At 39.9% G+C, this 14,524-nt stretch overlaps 1 pseudogene; it reads left to right on the top strand.

The window, feature by feature from the left end:
- Positions 1-1,166: 1,166 nt before the first annotated feature.
- LOC127216489 (ubiquitin carboxyl-terminal hydrolase 10-like) lies at positions 1,167-2,272 on the top strand (annotated as a pseudogene).
- The last annotated feature ends 12,252 nt before the right edge of the window (positions 2,273-14,524 follow it).

The raw sequence follows: 14,524 nt of genomic DNA, 5'->3' as shown, positions 1-14,524 counted from the left end.
TGATCAGCCTTTTGAAAGGCATTTGAACAGAATTTGCTGATTTTGATTGTGATAGTGTCTGTATTCTCTTTCAAACTCTATTTAGATCTTTCGGGTGTAATCATGGTGATGCTATATTTAATTAAAAATTACATTAGAAAGATATTAATATTCATTCTGCTGAATGAACACCAGATTAACTCAAGAATTAAAATCTCTATAATGGCTAATGAGGTGAACTGTGCTGGGCTGTCCATAAAAACAGAGATGAATCATAAATGCAGCTGAATATCAGAAGCTTTCCTTCCCATTATGAAGCTTGGTGGAGCTCTTAGTCACAAGTCACCTCAACATATGCTTCTCTTCTAATAATGGTTCCTGATGTTCAATACATAACTCCCTAGGATGAAGATTGTATTGTAAAAATTGTATTCCTTCCCTCTTCCTTGGTCTCTTGCTCAGGTAGACACAAACATCGCGCTGTTTCCAATGCCTTGCCAGTAAAAATGGCCTTGCATCTTTGAAGTAGAAAAAAAAGTACTGCAGCATAATGGTTTTGGCTTGTAATATAGATTCTGGGGACAAAATCTGCAATGGAAGAAGGCGGAATGATGGTCACCCTTGTAAATAGAAGAGGAGAGTGGAGGATTGAGGTTACTAGCAATTGTTTGTGGTAACTGTTCTCCCATAAATAGGCTGGATGCTGGGACTGTCTGTGCAGACTAGTTCTATAGGGAATAACTGTTATGTGGAGGGATAATTAGAGAATAAAAGTTCACTGTCAGGAAGGCATATGTATTCCTCAACAGAATACAGGAGGTAGACACAGAGGAGAACAGGCCTCAGTAAAGGACCTAATCCCCAAGAAACAATGGTCTTGGTTGTTACTGTTGGTGACATGTAAGATAATGGCTTCAGAGCAAATACAGTAAATGAAAATATAGACCAAAAGTAAACTTGTTTAGACTTAAAAGTGTCTTTGGAAGGGAGGATAGTAAGTTGTGTGGGAGTAGTTCTAATCTGAATCATAAATAATTTCTAGTTCTTTGCCTATGAGTCATTAACCAACTTACTTAACTTCTTTGGACCTCAGAATATTTATTTCTGGGTGCGGCGAGACGATGGCGGTGATGGGGACACAATGTGAGGAGCCAGAGCAGTGCTGAGCCTCATTGAGTCTGGCCATCATGGCCCGCCACAATCCGCAGCTCGCTCCATACAATGGGACTCTGTGTGGCAGACAGACTGAAGATGAACTACCAGATGCAGAACGAGAACATCAAAGGACTGAGTTCGGTGTTGAAGAAGTCATTAAACCAAGTGATAGTTTGCCGAGAACCCTTATTTCAAGCACCTTGAATCCTCAGGCACCCGAGTTTATTCTTGATTGCACAACTTCCAAAAGACTCCTGATGGTGTAGAAAAAGATGCCTGGCCCTGGAAAACAGCTCGAACATAGAGGCAGAAGCCTTGGAGAATGATGGCGGTACTGGTGGGCTTGGTCAAAGGAATCGGAAGAAGAAAAAGGAGGAGGAGGAGGAAAAGGAGCAGGAGGAGGAGAAGCTACCCTCCTCCCCCGGTACTACAGTTACTTGAAAGATGGTAGTGATGAGGGCGTTTCCCCAGCTGCTCTGGTCAACAGCCATGACATGACAGTTCAGCAGTCACAAACAGCGTGGGTGTGCAGAATGCTGACCTCATGGTTGATATGCTACCTTCAATTACTTCCAGGACTTGTGACAGTCCTCAGAATCCCATGAACTTCATCAGTGACCCTGTACCTGACAGTCCTATCCCCAGAACACTAGGTGGTGATGCTAGGGCTGCTCGAGGGCTGCGGTGGAATTGACTTTGAGCAACCCTGCCTCCCTGCAGACAGCCTTCTACAGACAGCTGTGACACAGCCCTTCGTTGGCATAGATACTACTGAGAATCTTGCAGTTGCTAATGGAAAAATACTTGAATCCTTGGGTGAGGACACTGCTGCTAATGAGGTAGAGTTGCACACTGAGGAAAGCACAGACTTGGACCCTGCAAAGCCTGAGAGCCTGTCACCTCCTACCGACAATGTGCTCTCTGCATCTGGGACCATTCCCATTAGCCAGCCTGCAAAGTCTTGGACAGCAAAATCTTTCATGATTCTAAGCGCTCTTCCTCCTTGTCTATGTCATATGCGGAAACTAAGTGTTCCCCAGCTGTCTCATCTCTCCTGGCCTCTGAAAAGCAGGTGGAAGTCAAAGAAAGGCTTGTTCCAGTTTCAGAGGATGCCCTAGCCACAAAGATTGCAAGCTGAATGGAGATGGGATCAGGTCTTAGGGACATACTGTGTAGTGTATTGGTAATCACAGCGGTGGTAGCTGACCTGTGTAGTAACAGGAAGTAAAGGACATGTATGCATTAATATTTATTATCCAGTTGTAAAACAATATTATATATAAGAAAGGTTAAAGGAAAGGTTGCCATGCCTTTGTGTAAGTGTAAAAACCTCATTTTTTTCCCCGAATTCTTATTGCCAAACTCCATTTCCATTTCTTGGTGCTGTAGTATTGGAATGTGTGACAAATGTGTGTGTCCTGTGTTGTAACTAGGGTATACTTCAGGTATGGCGATCCTCCTCAGTTGGCCCTCAATTTGTACTCTTCCTATATATCAGTATAGAAAAGGCATTAAAAAAATAATGTAGCCCTCCTCCCTTCCATTAGTGACTTTTGGTAGCACCAAGCTCAAGGTAGGAAGTCGAGATGTAGGAGCTGAGGTACAAAAGCAAGTCTTGCGGACCCGCTCTGGAGACTGCTGCAGAGTGCCCTTGGAGTACTCAGTAGGGCTTATTCTCTTGAAGGCTGGGGCTGACAACAAGTCTGGCTTTTTAATACTATAATTATGGCTGTTTGTGGAAACACACCTGTAATTCCATCACTCAGGAGGCTGAGGCAGGGGCAGTGGTGGTTTAAGGCCAGCCTGTCTTCAGTAGCAAGATGCTGTCTCAAAAAAGAAGCTAAAACAAAGATGAGGACATTTATTTATTTTCTAGGTGAGATATTTTATTCTGAGTATTCTTACTGTTCTGAAGTCTCTTCAAATGAGAAAATTGGTAGATATTTTTTTTTGTTTTAATTTTTTATTGTTTTGGTTTTGAACTTGCTTTTTAGCCCAGGCTATGTTCAAAGTGCCTCTTCTGCTTCTACCTCCCGAGTAGAAGTGGGACCACAAGATGTACTCCTGGACTCCACTTGGATAATTTATTTATTTATTTATTTTTTAATTTTAAGTTGTGTGTATGGGTGTTTTGCCTTCGTGTATGTCTCCACACCACCGGATGCGAGCAGTGTGAAGGCTGGGAATCAAATCCAGGCCCTTTGGACTAGTAGCCAGTGCTAATAACTGCAGAACCGTCTCCCCAGGCCTTTGGGATCATAGCTTAAAGAAAAGTGATTTCTGAAATTGAGAAGTTATAGTAGAAAAGGTCTCTTAATTCCAAATTTCTGAGAAATTAGGATAGTGTAACCAACTTTTTACCATTATAAAGGGAAAAGAAAGGCAACAAAACAACCTCGGGTGTGGCAGAGTTCAATACTACTTCAATCTTTGTCCACTCGAAATTTCTCTCCCTTGCAGCTGACTATGCAGTTTTCCCAGCAAAGAAGGGTGTTGACATCCCTACTCCTTACACGTTGCTTGGCTTCCTGACTTGATTCAACAGACAGAATATGATGAAATTTATGGCATCCCAGGTCTGTGCTCAAGCCGCAAGAAATCTTGTGCTATTTTGTTTTCTTTCTCTCTGTCTCTCTTTCCACTTCCTCTGTGCAGTAAAGCTTGATTGCTAGAGAAAGTTAGAGACACATGAAAAGTGTGTCACTTCGGAGTGGGCTTCCTAGCTCAGCATGCCTTAGCTGATCTGTTAGTTAAACCCAGACTCATGAGTGAGACAAATCAAGCCTAACTTGGGTCATCAGAGCCATAGAATCCAACCAGAGCTGTGAGAAACAATGACTCGTTCTTATAACATTTTAGGATATTTTAAACAATAAAAGTTAACTGATACAAAAAGCTTTACTGGTTTTATTTGTTCATATAAGAATTTGCTGTGGGTAAATTTGTCTCTTCTTTGACCCTGTTTCTCAAGGTCTTTAGGCTCATCAAAAGTCTAATGAGCCAAGGAACGTCAGTAGGCTTCTACCATCATTTATTCTCGGCACCACTGTAGACAGCTCACTGATGGCGGCCATTGTTCTTTCCTTTTCCAGCTTGGTACTCTGGCTTCAGTGATAAGTGCCTCACATTCTAACAGTTTGTTCAGGAAAGTGTCATGAGGTTACAGGACTAGCTTGTTGCTCATTTTTAGCTATTTCCTGAAACAATCTGCTTTAGCCCATGTTCCAGAGAAGTTTTTTTGTTAATTTCTTTACTTTTGAAATTCTCACATCCTATGAATATATGTATGTATGTACGTAATTCCTCCTTCCAAGTTCCCTATAGGTCCTCTAAAGATCTCCTTCACCAAGGTTCAAGGAACATCTCAAAAGAGGAGACAAGGAGAATGTGAGAGCTATAGGACAGGAAGGGATGCTGTAAAAGAGTTAGTTGTCTTCTGAGCACGAGATAGCTGTCACTGATGAACTCAAAGCAGCTATGGGGCCTAAACAAGATCTAGTCAGTCAAAATTCTGGCATGGCTGGGGGAGGTGCTCCACCCATTACTGAACAACTGGAGAAATTTAAATTAAATACATTTTGTTCTCCTGAAATCCTTGCTTTCCAGAGTACACATACCTGGTCAGGACAAAGAGAATGGAGATGTACCACACCAGGCCATTCTTCCCTTCTATGGCTAAGGTTTCCTGTGGGTTGAACTTCTGTTATGCATACCTTTCCTTCCTAAGGACGAGTGCTTTCTAAGAGGCTTCTCTGTACAAACAGGAAACACACATCTGTAAATTTGCTACATCATTATTTGAAATAAACTCAAAAGTATTCAAGTCTTGACCTAGGAAGGGGATGGGATATCTCAGTGCAATTGTTTGAAATCTGTTTTCTGTATGTAGAAAGGAACACCGAGCCAGGAAAGAGCTATGTATGTGTAATTTACGTGTCAGCTGTTCTTCAAGAGGATTACTGTGTTTGCTTCTGAATATTCAGCTCAGTTTAATCTGTACATTGATGAGACCTTTTCAAACCCATTATTTTCTATTCATGAATGCCAAAACCTCTGAGGATCACCATAGGCCTTACTCAGCATTTTGTGAGAAGAATGACAATGAGACTTACATTGTAAAATATATTAAATTAATCTTGTCACAGCTGTGCTGTGATTAAAAATAAATTTTGTAATCCCAGTGAGTTTTTCATAATTAAAAGGTTTTATTTCTCATGCAGAATCTAGCCTCCCAGGCCATAGCAGGACAGGTGGAGAACGTCTTTCATGTCCATCTTTACTGGCTTAATCATGTTGAGTGACTGCTCTCAGATGTGTACAAAAGGATTTGGATATACAGAGAAACATGTGCATATATGGCCTTCTTATATTTTCTGTCAGTATCTTCCTCTCTAATCACCAGATTTCAATTGCTTCCTTTTTCATTTACTAAGTTTCTCAATCGGAAGAAACCTAATGTATAATCTAGGTATCCACTTTGGTATCCACGGGCTTCACTGTTAAGTCTAGGGGAAGTTCTTTTGCTTGAAGGACCTATGAACTGGAAGCAAAATTCACTTGTGTCACCCTTCTCAGGATAAGCATGTACAAGTGCTGTGCTCTGGAACCCCTGGTAGACACTCTTGTTTGGAAAGGTGATGAGTGGAGACACTCAGCAATGAAATACTACCCAGCAGACATGGCCAAGTCTTCCTTGTCAGGGTGGCTAGTTTTCTTGATCATCTCTTAGTTTTGATCCTTGAAAAGCAGTCTTTAACCAGTTGTACTCGACTGGAGCAAGCTATGCCTGCTAAGATGTCCTTTCCTTTCTATTTCTCTCGTCAGCTACATTTAAAGTAGATGGTATAGAATATGTCCGCTGTTCGACATGGTACATAGAATGACCTATTACTGCTCTACTGTCCAGTTTTGAATGAGTGAGTTTATGAAGTGTATAGCAAGACAAAGTAAAACAATACATAGCAAGTAGCAGACAGACAGAGCAGCAGATAGGAAGACACAATCAAATCATGGGTTACAACATTCAAATGCGACAACTGGAGTAGCCTGAGAGAAGGAGAACAAAGTGAACTTAATGAATTTTGAGCTCACAAAAATATCCACAAATCAACTGGAAAAGTTAAAGCTGGCAGCTGGGGCTCTGGTTCTGTTTTCTTTTCACAGATAAGCTTCTCATGGGATGGATTTCTGTTTCCATCCTCACCACAGACATTTTCACATCATGGGATAAAACAATAGTAACTCAACTGGAAATTGTTTATCTTAGCTCTTCTCAGGGACACATTATTATTACTTTTGGGCTCTTTTGCTGTTCTCTTCCCTTGTCACAGGGTTGGGGTGCAGCCCTTAATTTGGTTTTAGGACACTTTGAGACAGATTTGTGTGGATCTGGAACCCAGAGGGAGTGGCAACCTTGATTTCAAAGCCAGCTTCTCAGTGAACTCAAACAACACATGCCAATTTCCCAATATAATGAGCATTCTACCCTCTTTTGAGGCTGCGGTTTTCTCAGCAAACTCCTGTTTCGTGGTGCCCTGGTCATCAAATAGTGGAATTGCTCATCTTCAGATGTCACTGGCAACCTTTTAAAACCAGGCTTATGGCTTCGTTACAAAAACAGTAGGCTTCTGCTTTATCCACTCTTAATATATTCCATGGGACACCAAGCAAATCCAGAACATCCTTCTGAACACATTTATAAAGTGTGCTTTGATGGCCTTTTCTCTTCCGTGTATTTCTTTCTCAACTTAGCATGGCTCCTTGAAGTCTTGGGATGTTCACAAGCTCAACCTCATCTTTCAATTCTCCACCCCCATTGGTATGTTGTGATTTGTGGCAATACGTTTTGATCTACCAAGTCTCAGTGCTCGGAGTCTAGCAGTAGTCATTTTCCTAATGTGTAAGCTTCTCAGTAGCAGAACTATTCATATCTCTTTTGTTTCTCTTTGCAAATTCCTAGGGTTGTCTAGAATTTATGCACTTTTATAATCTTTTTCAAATATAACAAGCATGCATTTTTTTTATTTGTTTTATATTTGACATTCCAATCCCAGGGAGACGTTCCCTCTCCCTCCTCTCCTCCTGCTCTCACTATTTACCCTTCCTCCCAGCTGCTCCATGGAGAGTAAGGCCTCTCCTAGGAAGTCTACTAAGTCTGTTCCATCATCTAGTTGAGACAGGACCAAGGCACCTCTCAACCCCCACACCCCTGTGTCTTGGCTGGGCAAGGTATCTCTCCATATAGAATGGGCTCCACTAAGTCAGTTTGTGCATTAGTGTTAGATCTTGGACCCACTGCCAGTGGCCTCATATATTGTTCCAGTCACAACATTGTCACCTATATTAAGGGAGTCTAGTTCGATCTTATGCAGGTTCTGTTTGTCAGACCTGAGTCAGTGATCTCTCACTAGCTTGGGTCAGTGATTCTGTGGGTGTCCCTATCATGGTCTTGACTCCTTTGTTCATATTATAGCTCCTCCATCACTTTGATTGTGCCCCAGGAGCTTGGACCATTGGTTAGTTGTGGATTTCTGCATCTGCTTCCATCTGTTTCTGGAAGAGAGTTCAATTTTCTCTGGGGTTGTGGATTATAGGCTGGGTATCTTTTGCTTTATGTCTGGTATCCACTTATGAAGGAGTACATACCATATTTGTCTTTCTGGTTTTGGGTTACCTCACTTAGGATGCTTTTTTTCTAGTTCTGTCCATTTGCCTGTGAATTTTACGATTGTTGTGAATTTAGGATCATTGTTTCTTACTGCTGAGTTGTACTCCATTGTGTAAATACACCACCTTTTCTTTATCTATCCTTTAGTTGAGGGGCGTCCAGGCAGTTTCCAAGATCTGGCTATTACAAATAATGTTGCTATGAACATAGTTGAGCAAATGTCCTAGTAGCATGAATATGCATCCTTCAGGTATATGCCCAACATAGGTATTTCAGGGTCTTGAGGCAGGTTTATCCCCAATTTTCTGAGAAATCACCATACTGATTTCCACACTGGCTGTACAAGTTTGTACTCTCACCAGCAATGGAGTAGTGTTCCCCTTTCTCCACATCTTCACCATAAGCTATCATTGGTGTTTTTGATCTTAGCCATTCTGATCATTGTAAGATGGAATCTCAGAGTGGCTTTGATTTGCATTTCCCCAGTGACTAAGGATACTGAACATTTCTTTAAGTGTCTTTCTGACATTTGAGATTGTTCTGTTGAAAATTCTCTATTTAGATTTGTACCCCACTTTTTAATTGGATTATTTGGTAGTTCGATTTCTAGTTTCTTGAGTTCTTTGTATATTTTGGAAATCAACCCTCTGCCACATGTGGGGTTGGTGAAGATCTTTTCCCATTCTGTAGAGAGCCGTTTTGTCCTGACTGTGTTCTTTGCTTTACAGGAGACAAGCATGAATTTTAAATACTCTTGTTCTAAGTCACATGGATTCTAATCCATGTGGTCCACATTCCTCATTACCAGGATCTCCTTTTTTCCCAAATAAGTCATTATAATGCACTGTCATTTTCTCTAGCCTCCAACATTGGGTTCCTTTCTACTTTGTGTTTAATTGCTAAGTCGCCATAACATACATACTCTAGATTTTCTCTGTGACAACCTTTTTTTCTTGAGATATGTTATGAATTTGTTAGGTACAGCAGAAGCTCTCTGTGTAAAGAAACATCCCCATCCCAATCCACTTGGTAGTCATAATGCAGTTTTCTTCATTTGCACAAAATTAATCTCCATGATTTTGTTTTATTTCAATATAGGTCATGGTTATATGATATTGTCACATCAGAGAAGAGAAAATGGAATAGAAGTTCAAAGCGTTGTGCTTAGCAAACTCGTAACTTGTTTTGAAATTTATTTTTGTGTATACGTACATGCAGTATTGGTGGAAGACAAGAGAAGAGGTCTGAATTCCCTGGAACTGGAGCTAGGAGATGTTGTGTGGGTGCTGAAAATTGGACCATGATCCTCTGGAAGTACAGTTCATGTTCTTAACCATTGAGACATTTATCCAGCACTCACAAGGACATTATAAAAATTCTATGATCATTGGTTTCCCCCTTTTGAAATGTTAAAGGTAATAGAGTATTCCTATCAGATTTATTAGTGAAAAAACCAAAAATTTTGTGATAAGTCACAAAATCCCCTAATTCACAATCTGCTGAGTTGAAATCGTAGTCAGATTTAAGTTTTTGAATAGGATATGGGATGATTATGCACCTTTCTCTAGTGGCTTATTGGTACAAGTACAGATATTTTCATTTGCTATAGACTCTGTGGCAGTGCTTCCAGTAACCTAACTGGGCAAGCAGGACAGAGATGATGGGATCATTTTCTTCATTTGATGATGTGGAAATGAGGGTACATTATTTCTGTTTCTGGCACACTGAGAGCCTTGAATACATTTTGTTGGGTGTACATGTGAAGAAAAGTTTAAAAGATCGATTGACTATAGTGAATAGCTCTAGATTAGTTATTAATTAAAAAAGAACCTAACCAGGTTTTCTAATGCTTCACTAATCCTGCCTCCAAAAAGCTTCAGAATGCAGGCCTATATTTCTGCTATAAATATTTTCTTTAGAATTTTGCTGATGAATTGAAGTTTTATAACAGAAAGAAAGCAGATGGCCTCTGGAAGGGGCTTATACTACTCTTCTGTGTTTCTGTTTTGCTTATTAATGCAGAGTGTGCATGAAGGTTGCCAGAGCCTTAATTCCAAACTGCATCGTTTAATAAAACACAATAAGGAGAATTAAGAAGCAAGGCTGGAGGGGGGGCATCCTGCTTATTATCTCTGTAGTGAGAGGACTATTTTTTCTCCCATCAGTTGCCAATGATGGGTTTTTTTGTTTCCTTTCGTCTGGGCACGATTGTGATATTCAACGAGAGGAGTGTGAAGTGCCACTTTAAAGCCAAACATTCAATTCCTCCTAATTCACAAGGGAGAGAAGGATCAAGTTGTGCAGCTGGGAGGTGATGCTTCTTCCCAGCAGCTGTCATTGAAGAGACACGTGCAAACCATGGAAGTCATTTGTCACCAGAACCCTGTCCAGAATTTGCTATGTGTGTTTCAGTTGCTAACGTGACATGAAATAGTGAAGCTTTCAAAATCAAGTGCAGAGACTTCGTTGTGTTGACTTGGGCAAAATAAAATGAAGAGCAGTGGCAATTACATGGATAAATCAGGCCCAAAAAAGTTCCTTCATCTCAGATTATTCAGACTGACTGTTCATGTTCATTAATTTATCAAAGTAATGAATTTTACCCTATACTTTACTTTGTCACTATAGATATATCTTTAGTCTATGAATTTGAATGACTTTTTGATATTTTATTTCACTGGAAATTATAATAGGAATTGAATGAGCAAGAACTACATTGAAAGATGGCTAGTGAAGCTATGATAATAGGCCAAGAGAATTTAAACTTCATTATTCAACAGCTATCAGATAGGAGTATTGGATTGGAGCTGGAGAGGGTTATGTGAAATCTGTTAGAATCAAATTTTTCTAAGTAGTCCATCTTTCTTGTTCAGTAGCCCAGTACCCCAAAGTATCTTGGTCTGTAGCCCCCCAGCTGGTTTTGTGGCCATTTGACAATTTAAATGATCTTGAAAACTTCATCAGGATTTATATAAAGGCCAATATAGTTTTATACATGGACTTGTCTTTCTGTATTTTAACATCCTTTATTTGTGTTCAAAGAGATAAAATTTTAAAATACAAAAAGGATAAGCTGCCAAGTGTGGCATACCTTTAATTACAGCACTCAAGAGGCAGAGGTGACCAGATCTATATAAGTTCAAGGCCAGCATGATCTGTACAGTTCCAGTCCATCCAGGATCATATAGTGAGACCTTGTGTCAAAACATGAACCTGAACAACAACAAAAAGATTATTGAAGTGGGTTCACTTGGTAAAATGCTTAATTATCTAGCCTAAATACCTGAGTTCAATCCTCAGCCCCAACATAAAGATGCTGGGCAGCAGAGTATGGGACTATATAATCTTAGAACTGAGGAGCAGAAACAAGAGGATTCTTGGGCCTTCCCAATATAGCCCAATTGTGAGATCCAAGTTCAGTGAGAGACCCTGTCTCAAAAACTGAGGTGAACAACCACCTAGAATGATATCTAATGTTGACATTTGGCCCTCACATGCATATGCCTACATGTGTACAAGCCACATGCATGTACACACACACAAACACACATACACACACACACACAGAGAGAGAGAGAGAAAGACAGAGAGAGAAAGAGAGAGAGAAAGAGAGAAAGAGAGAGAGAAGCAAGACCAGTTTTATGAAAATCCTTGCATCATTATTAAGTTTCTATGCTGTGGAATATTACTTTAACTATGCAAAAATGTGTTACATTTATTTATGTTGCAGAATAGTGCTTTAACCATGTAAGGGTGTGATCCCATTTGTTTGATTATGTAAAGATGTGTTGCTGTTTCAGCTTGCGTGCCTAATTGGGCCAATAGGAAGCTAAATGGCCAATAGCTAGGCAGAAGAGACATAGCCAGGGCTGATGGACAGAGAGAATAAGTAAGAGGAGAAATTTAGGCTCAAGAGAGAGGGAGGAGGAGAGATTGGGGGAGAAAGAACACTGGGGCCAGAATCCAGACAGTAGCCAGCCAGCCAGCCAGCCAGCCAGCCACAGAGTAGGACATACAGAATGAAAGAAGGTAAGAAGCCCAAAGCAAAATGCAGGTGAAAAGAATCAGGTTAATTTAAGTTATAAGAGCTGGTGGGAAAAGCATAAGATAAGGCTAAGCATTCATAACTAACAATAGTCTCTGTATCATAATTTGGGGGCTGAAGGTCTGAGAAAGCCTGTTACACTTCTATTTGGAACTTTGGCATGCTTCTTGCTTTTGATATCTTTCCTTGTCTTTCAGAACCCTCAGAATCATGTTCAGTATGCCAGAGGCTTATTAAGGGCCAACAGAAGAATCTTGCTGTACCTGAATTATTACCTCAAGTGATCTGTTCAACCCAGAGAGTCTTAAACATTATGAACAACTCATCCCTCAGAAGTTACAAATTGTGAGTTTATCCATTACAGCAATAGAATTGTAGGTGGGAAATATATGTCTAGTATGGATTGCCTTTTTAAAGTTTTATTTATTTATTTATTCATTCATTCATTCATTCATTTATTCTTTTGGTCTTTGTTACAAAGTTGCATCATAAGAAAGGTCCTTGGAAAATGGCTGTCATGTTTTTGTCAATAATATTTATTTATTTTTTTTGCAAAATGGAAATCAATGTATGTTTTTGTTTGAGAAAAAATGTTGGTAGGCTAATGAAAATATAAATGGAAAAATGTCCCTGGAAAATTTAATTAACCTTTTAAGTTAGATTTCTTAGTTTAAAAATGGAAGTAATAGAACTATCTACTTCAAAAGGTTGTCATAGTGCTTCAGCGACATGATCTGATATATAAAGCATCCATGCATCATGGTGGATAACAATAAATTCGAGAAGAATTATTTTTATACTCATCAATGCCAGTTTTTGTTTTATGATAGCTTGCAATTTACATATCTGAAGCAACTTTTCAGTTGATAACTATTGTGTAGCAGTTTTATCTCAGAAAACATCATCTATTTTGGAGGGAAGCTTGTTGAGACACAGGATACTAGGAAGGAGGTGAAACAACAGTATTTTCTAAGGACAGATATCATGGTTTAATAAGGATCAGGAGAAACAAATAGTCAGGAAAAAGTAACTTCAACATAGACAGATGAACACCAGCAGGTTCCTGGTCCCAAGGATGCCTCCAGATGCTCTCCGGTCTTCATCCCACCAGCAAGAAAGCGCTCCTGGGCTCCTCCTCAGACCTAGTTCCACAGGACACTTCCGCCCCTGTGTCTACCCCAATGGACGTGGTCAGTGCCACAGAAGCAGACAAAGTGAATATCTCACTACAGACAGATGAGACATTCTTTCCTGCAGGGAAGTTTCTTGAGCTCAGGAAGTAACCAGCTCAAAGGATTCAGGAAGTTCCTAAAAGTGACCAGATACACTAGGTTCTACCTCCCTAAGTATAGACAAGTTGTAAAGACTGCTGAGAGAAACTCTCAAGCTAGATGAGCTTCAGAAGAGCCTCAGATGGGCCAAGTTGCCCTGAAGAAGCACAGAGCAGCTAAGCCACCTAAAAGAATCAAACACAGCTGAGCAGCTTTGAAGAGGCTCAGACCACCTGAGCCACCAGAAAGAGGCAGTTTTCCAACCCATACACTGTGCAGTACGGTTGACCAGGTTTCTAGCTTTCATAATCTGTTACCCAAGCTGGAGTGACCTTTTGGTGATATACCCATCTTTGAGTCATCTCTGCTTCTGTAAGTAAATCCAGTAAAATTCCTGGCTCCCTAATTTTGGCTTTGGAGGTATTCATACTTTAGTCCATCCTCAGTTCTCTGTCTGGAGTGGATAGATAGATGTATGTTCACATTTTCTAGCAATAATGTCATGGGACAGTGATATTTTCCTATGAAGTCTAAATCCATAAACATATGCCAGAAAAGTAAAGTGTGTTACCATCAATCATCAATGATGTCGTTTTATTACAAAGCTGTGTGTGTGTGTGTGTGTGTGTGTGTGTGTGTGTGTGTGTGTGTGTGTGTGTACACAAGTGCATGCTTAGAAAACTCTTGGGAAAAAGTGTCCAGAGGAGAACATGCTTATGTGTTATCAAAAAATATCTTTCAGGGCTAACATAAAGCTTTATTAAACAATTACAGAATTCCAGGACATGATGTACTACATAAAGCTGATAACTCAGGGCACAATATGTTGTATTAAGTTGTGCTGAGGCAAGTATTTGAAATATTGGTGAACAATGACACATCTTTCAATTTCTTAGTTGACATGCATCCTATTACTCTAACAATTGCTAGATTTAAGTCATTTCATTTATTGACAGCCTCAGCAAAAAGTCCAGGAAAATCAATTCTATACATGAATTATGGCATTTTGTTAAACTCTAACTGTTTCTGTTAGTTCTAAAATCTGCACCATTGGTAGTATTCTTTATTTCTGAGTTAATAAAGAATGCCAGTTCCATAATTTCCTATGCTTGTTATAATTTTTGTCAGAAAGATAATAGCAGTTCCTAGCAAAATCACCTTTCTATTACTTTGTCATTTGATTTGCTGCAATTCCTGCTCTCCATTCTATAACCTATGAAGAGGTGAAGTGGCAAGGTCACTCAAGTGCTTAGAAACTAAATCATTAAAGAGCCGATATCTTCCCATACGACAGTGATACTAACAAGAAAAGGAAATGATAGCCTTTGGGGCTCATCCTTAAGGGTTTTATTTCTTAACCGAAATTCTGTTAAGAATAGCAAATCCACAAGGCATTTGTGAGCTCTT

This window comes from Phodopus roborovskii, unplaced genomic scaffold (assembly GCF_943737965.1).
Source record: "Phodopus roborovskii unplaced genomic scaffold, PHOROB, whole genome shotgun sequence".
Lineage (NCBI taxonomy): Eukaryota > Metazoa > Chordata > Mammalia > Rodentia > Cricetidae > Phodopus > Phodopus roborovskii.
Note: the sequence above shows the minus strand (reverse complement) of the source record. Positions and strands in the feature narration are given on the sequence as shown.